Genomic DNA, 6,467 nt, shown 5'->3' on the forward strand with positions numbered 1-6,467 from the left:
AATGAATGGAGTTTTTGCTGCTTAGTCGCTACAGAATGTTTGCCCATAGCACAGAACTACTATGACTCCGCATCCTCTGCTCTGAAGAGGCTCAGGACGGGAAGAGGGAGGTTGTTCCAAGTCAGGACTGGAGTGTACCAGCAGAGCTCAGGGCTAAAAGCTCACGATGCCATCGCTTTACTACATGATATTCGTCTGTATCCAAATGTCTTCCAGCTCTATAAAGAATGAACTATTTTTTTGCAACACTCCGTGTGCTCGGAAAACTCACTTGGCGCTCAGGGTTCCCGTCTCAGTGCCCTGCTTAGGGTGAATTTGGTGCTCTTTGAATCCTATGGACTGATGGAATTGGGTGAACCAGGCGTATAGGTTAGAAGATCCCTAGCTCTGATTCTTAACTTCTTTATACCTTGTGTGGTCATTTAAATCCATGCACCGTGGGTGCAAAATGCCACATATTGAGAATGGCAGCATTTTACTCCTCACTTGACATAACTTTCAATGGCTGTCCAAGACACAAGGCAGGGAAGAAACAAGCCCACTGTCCAAGCTTCCCCATACAACCTCTCCAATGCACCTCTGCCCTGATCTGCATTGTTTCTGCTAGCCAGCGTGCTGGGCCTTTCCTGAACTGAGGTTGCCTTTTGTGGCAAATTGTGTGCTGGTTTTGTGAGGAAACCAATGACTCAGGGGCAAAGTAGAAGCCATTGAACTCCTAAAACTGGGCAGTGCAAAGGTGAAAGCATTAGCGTGCTATGTCCCCTCACATAAAACAACACACTTACAAATAAAATCGGCACATTTCCCGCGCTTGTTTGTATTGAGTGAAATTCACCCCTGTGCAGGTGGCCAGTAAAGGGCCCATCCATCACTTAAGTCCTATTTTGAGGGCTTAAGTGGTGCCCAGGCCTTGTACCTAGTTGTTGTATCCAGATAGGTGCAGATAGCTACACCAGTTTGCATTTTGTTCCTAGGTGGTTGCTATACCCTAGGGTCCAGAAATCACAATTCCCAGGATGCACCACGGAGATTAGGGGTGCGGGCTAGAAGGGGAGATAGAGGAAGAGAAGGAGGAATAAGAATGTGAGCTCTGTGAAGAAGTCAGGGGAATACACCTTACCATTTCTTCCTGAGTCTTCCTCATAGGGGTCCAGGAACGAAATTAGTCCTCTGTGCGGGATTGGTTTTCACCCATTCTGAGCTAGTGATGAGGACAATTACAGAAAACTATGCACTTAAAGGTATTAATTAGGGGTAGGTCTGGCTAGAAATCAAGAATTACAGTTCACAACGTGATTTTGGAGTTTGTTTTTCTTTCCACATTGGGACAAAACTGAGACCCACCTCGGAATAAGCCATTGGTTGGGGCTTAGGATGTGGGCTGTCTAGCCTGGGAAATGTGGGATGGTTATGCTCTGAATCAGGCAGAGTAAGGAGTAGAACCTGGGTCTCCACATCCCAGGTGTGTGCCCTAACCCGCTGCCTAGCCTGGGGTGGGTTCGCTCGCTCTCCCCCATCCTGACAAAAAGTTTCACTGGAAAATTCTTGACTAGCTGTGAGCTCACAAAAGTGCAGGGAGGGATGAAGTACCAATGCCAAAGGTAGGACTCCAGATGCTCCTGCAGATGCATGCATGGTTCCTTTTCATCTTTCGCTGCCACATACGCTAGTGGCCTCAGCCTTGGAGCACAGCCATCTGCTCTGTCACAGTGAGGATGAATTCTGTACACAGCAACCTTCTGCAGGGTCCTTTGCTTCCATTGCCCTTCCTTTGCCTCCTGCCCTTGGAGCAGTTTGACTTGATGGTACAATTTTTACCTTTATTGTCGTCTGGCTCTTCATTGCGAGTCTAATAGGGAGAATGAAGAATGAGTCAAAGAAGGCAATTGAAATGAAACACCAAATAGATTTGTTTCCAGGGAAGGTATTGGGGAGGGAATTAAGGGCCATGGTAAAAAAAAAAGCTGGAAGGTGAAATGAAGATAAGCCAAATAAAGGCCAGGCATTGTTGGACTGGATGGTCTCTTTCTATTCCTGATGACCAGTGATCCGTGAAGGGTCTATTTGATTGTTTGGGCAACTCGCTAACTGCATGACACAGCGATATATTTTTCATAGATCATGGAAACAGACCTGCTAGTGTGAGATCAGTAGCAAGTTGCCTGGCTCTTTTCTAACCTTTTTGCACTGCTAATAGATATTCAGCCAGCTGCCAGAGAGGGATAATGAAAAGCAAGGCTGGAAAGCTCCCGCCATCCGGGAGAGTGTCTGCCACTAGAATTGTCAAGAAAGGTTTAGCTCTTGGCACAATCATCTGATATACAGGATGGGCAGGCAGAAGAATTCTCTATACATTTTACTGTCATTCATCTGCCGGGTTGTTTTGCAGAAAGGCTGCTCCTCCATCCAAGAATTCCCCCTTTGCAATCAAATGATGATTTGTGATCCAAGCAATGGAGAAAATAATGTTACCTTGGAATTTATGAATGTGTAATGATATTTCAGCTATAATAATGAATGACAATTTTCCCTCCCCCCCCCTTTCTTATATATGTTTGCGTGTTTATTTCCATTTCCATTTCCACTTATTGATGTCCTCTTAAATTCTCTTTCATGCAGGGAAATTGCCAGTGTTTGGGGTGCTGGGGGAATTTGAGTTGTTTGAATCAGAAGAATGTATTCCTGGAAGCCTTTAATTCCCTGTATATCCTGGTGTCCTTTGCTAGCATTGTGTTGTTTCTTGCCCTAGTTAGGGACCTGATCCTGTAAGTCTGACTCACTGGACCGTTGGTACTAGGTTGTGACTCTCAGTCTGTCCAGAGTAAGGAGCAGTGTGTAGTGGCACAGACCCAGGGCAGACTCTCACCATTTTTCCCCTGCTCTCCATCTTCCTCTGGGATGGACATACGTTTCATTACATTACCCCTTTCAGTGAGCAGCTCACTTCTGTGCCCTGTGCCTGGCCAGCTATTCTAACTGGTGAGTGATGGGGTGGAGCCAGTGCTCATCTCCTCTGTGTCTACTTGAAGGGAACTGTCAGAATAGCCCATCTCCCATCATTCCCCACAGCTGGAGTTGCAATCTGTGCATCTCTGACTCAGGCAAGGAGGAGCCTTGGTCTCCTATATGGCTGAGTAAGGGCTCTGATGCGCCAACCCTGTGTAGTGAAGGATTGCTCATGTAGCTCAGGCTTCCATGCTTGAGTCCTAGACCTGTTCATTATTCTTTGTATGACAGTCAGTCTTGGAACCTCCAATCAGGGATCCGGGCCTCCTTGGACATACATGCAGCAAAGCACCGAAGATTTTACAGTCTGAATAAGCAACACAGACAAAGGGTCGGAGAAAAGAAATAATAATTATATCCATGGGGGGAAACCTGAGGCATGGAGATGAATTGCCTTGCCCAAATTAACACACGGGATCTGTGACAGAGCCAGATATTGGACTCATGTCTCGTGCATCCTGGCCTTAACCACAAGACTATTTGTCCTCTACTTTGTGTCTGTTCGCAGAGGACAGTATAATGTCCATGTTGGGATGGGGGGAGGGTACTCTGAGTTATCTGATAGGTCTTCTCATGTTATAGCTGCTGCATTTTGTCCATATATTGGATCCACAGATGCAGTAGTAGCTGTGTGCCTGATTCTGCTCTCTGTGGGAGTTGGTGCGTATCAGGAGTAACTCCACTGAAGTCAAAAGTGTAAAACCCGAATAAGAATGAAGAGAATCCGACTTTCCGGCTTTAGATCCATAAAAGCAGCTGCTGTTATTTTGCTAGTGAAACGTTCATTGTTTAGACGCACTTTTATATCTCTCCGCCACAACTATTTGCAAAAACAGGAGTCCCGCGTGCCATTTAGTCACTGTTACACAGTGCTTGGAATTCAGTCAACAGAATGTGGTATTTTAGGTGGGGAATATCAAAATGTGAAAAGAACCTAACGGGAGTTAGGTGCCCAAATCCCCTGCAATTCAATGGGAATTAGGTCCCGTCTTCCCCCCCGTAAGCTCAGTTGAAAATCTCCAGCTAACCCATTTTGTTGCACTAGAAGCATTCAAAGCACATCCTGAAAAAATGTCACCCAGACAGGCCCTAGGGAACAATGCCAAATATTTGGCTGTTCTACTGAAGTTTTATCAGGCAGGGCAGACACTGTGGGATGTGTCATCCCTGAGGGCACGGAATATGTAGCTACGAAGGGCTAAACATCCCCACTGTATTTTTTAATGAGTGTTGTAACAAGACAGTATGGCAGAACTTTCTCGTGTACTGAGGGAAGCCTCGACCAGAGGCAGACTTCCTTGAATGCCTAGAACTGCACACACATGGGCGCTGTTAGCTTGCTTTAGAGTAAGTCAGTCTTCAGCAAAATGAAGACACTACTGGTAAAACAAAGACCTATATCCACCCTGGCAGGCTGCATTTGCATTTGAATGGTTTTCATTCTTTTTGCGCTCATAAAAAAAAAAGTGTTATATTAAATATTAATATGGCATTTTCCTCCTGCTACTGTACAGTTACCTATGCCTTTCAGTTAACTGCATTGTAACCACAATACAAAATAAAGGAGATGAGAAACCCTTTATACTAATAACAAAATTGCAAATGCCCTATGCAAGAATTAATTTTTCCACAGTCATGCCAGGTTCTGTGATTGACAGCACCAAAGAGAGGCGCCCAGCTATCTGTTGCATGTTCCTTTGTTATTAAGATAGGGCATAATAATGGGGTGGGCAGTTCAGAGTACAACATAGAGTAGGTACCCTTAAAAAAACGTTCTCAGCTGCCTTAGCTTAATGCCTTTAACTCAAGAGGTGCAGTATCCAAGGTATTTCCTGTCATAAGTATAGGGGGAAGTACAAGAAAAAGTACTGTAAATACTAAGGCTCATTAGTTACCTAAAAATAACAGGAGTACTTGTGGCACCTTAGTCTCTAAGGTGCCACAAGTACTCCTGTTATTTTTGCGGATACAGACTAACACGGCTGCTACTCTGAAACCTGTAGTTACCTAAATAAATTACCAAAATGTTTAAGGACCATCGCTGTATGCTTAGACAAAAATGCCGGAAGCCCCAAGCTATGTCTATGATCCCTATTACTGCAGTATCTGAGCACCACAGAATCTTCAATGTACTTACCCTCTCAACACCCCTGTGAGGTAGGGAAGTGCTATTAGTCCCATTTTGCAGATGTGGAAAGTGAGGCCCCGAGAGGCTAAGGGACTTGCCAAAGGTCACAGGGGAAGTCTATAAAGGAGCAGGGAATTGAACTTGGGTCTTCCAGAACCTAGGCACATGCCTTAACTGCTAGACAGAGGAAAGATGGTCTATCCTAGAGCTCCCATTTGTATTACCTCTAGTCCACTGGAGGGCATTTTTTTCCCTAAAATTTCTTAGTGTAAAAAGTCCTCAATCACAGTGATATAAATCTGAAATAAACCCCATAGTCTTACTCTAGACTTACAGTGCCAATACTGAGGCAGAATTTGACCTCTGAGTTCAGTGGAGTTACTTTGCATTTTCATTGGTCTCCTGTGTGTTGAAGTGGTTCTCACGTGTCTCTTTATAAGAAGATGACTCAGATATACCAAGGCTAGTTCAAAGTGGGAAGTGCCGCTCACCATGTGACCTTTCAGAACGCTAGAAGCAGAGAAAAGGGAAATCATGCCACCAGACGATCATGGAAACTTTATTGGAAAAATGTCCAGACGCAGAACAATGAAGTTTTTTATCCCCTTAAAGTAAAGCTTGCAGAGGCATTTAAACTGTAGTCCATCATTAAGTAGCTATTTTATTCTAAGGTTTGTCTTGGAAACTCCTTGTAAAACTCCATTCCAAGAACGACAGGGCCTATGAGACTGAGTGACAGATGGATTTGCCAAGTCACGCTGCATTTATAAGTTATGTCCAATTCTGCTCCAATGATTAAATAAAAATGGGGAAAAGATACCGCTGTATGGTCCTGGTGCACTTGTTTACATGCTGCATCTCAGATAACTCACCTTGACTTCATGCTGACCTTACAATGAAGGGAAAACCTGAGACAGTCCAGACCTTCTCTGCCTTATAGACCAAGAACTGCTGACTCATTTAATCCATATATTTGCATTACACATGCTAAACTAACAGACTACACTATTTACAAGACTTCACTAAATGCTTAAATCTATTTTGTGGACAAAAGGATTTTAAGTTAATTTATTTTGTTGGGAGAATAATTTAAGCAAGTTAGCATTTTGTTGACAGAATTATGATGAAATTCATTTTTGTCTGCATAATTGATTGGACAGCTAGCAGAATGCATTTTCTCCACAGAATGAAGTATGTGCAGGGATTGTCAAACAGTGTTTCCTGCGTGGTCCCAAATCATTTTGTCAACAAAATGAATTCAAAATCCTTTTGTCCACAAAATGAATGTAGGGGTTAATTGTTTGTGGATAGAATGCAAAGCCAAATCATCCTC

The sequence above is a fragment of the Emys orbicularis genome, chromosome 11 (genome assembly GCF_028017835.1).
Source record: "Emys orbicularis isolate rEmyOrb1 chromosome 11, rEmyOrb1.hap1, whole genome shotgun sequence".
Classification (NCBI taxonomy): Eukaryota; Metazoa; Chordata; order Testudines; family Emydidae; genus Emys; species Emys orbicularis.